The sequence below is a fragment of the Alligator sinensis genome, unplaced genomic scaffold, assembly GCF_000455745.1.
Source record: "Alligator sinensis unplaced genomic scaffold, ASM45574v1 scaffold1950_1, whole genome shotgun sequence".
Lineage (NCBI taxonomy): Eukaryota > Metazoa > Chordata > Crocodylia > Alligatoridae > Alligator > Alligator sinensis.
In genome coordinates, this window is record NW_005843422.1 from 33,778 (window position 1) to 34,473 (window position 696).

Genomic DNA, 696 nt, shown 5'->3' on the forward strand with positions numbered 1-696 from the left:
CCCCCCCCCCTTGCCCCTGGATACTTCGGTTCAACCTGCCTGGAGCTGGACTTGACACCCCCCAACCTGACCTTTGACCCCTGTTCTCCAGCGGACCCCCAGGTTCCTCCCCAGCCATGACTTCTGACCACTGCCTATACCCAACCTTTACCCTCTGATCCAGCATGGCCCCCTGGGAGGGGCCAGGCCAGCTCTGGGGTGGGGGTGGTCAGAGGATGGGGGGGGCTGAGAGCCCAGACACCTGGGCTCACTGGGAGGGGAATGCGGGGTCTCTGTGGGGCGGGGGTCTGTGCCTGAACACCTGGGTTCCCTCCAGGTCTAGAACTGTGTTGTTGGGGGGGGGGCTGGAGGGAGCTCTTGCTGGGTGGTTCCTCATTAAGGAGTGGGGCCTGGACTGGGGGGGTGGGGCCTGCATTGCCTGCCCCCTCCCCTTCCCCCCACCACGCGCGTACACAGAGCTATTTTAAACTGAATTAAAGAGTTTAAACTATAAAGCAGTCCCGCCTCTGCCTCCTCTGTTGGCCCTGCCCCTTGCTGCTCATTGGCTGGCCCCCCCGCCTGCCCCCTCCCCTTCCCCCCACCACGCGCGTACACAGAGCTATTTTAAACTGAATTAAAGAGTTTAAACTATAAAGCAGTCCCGCCTCTGCCTCCTCTGTTGGCCCTGCCCCTTGCTGCTCATTGGCTGGCCCCCCC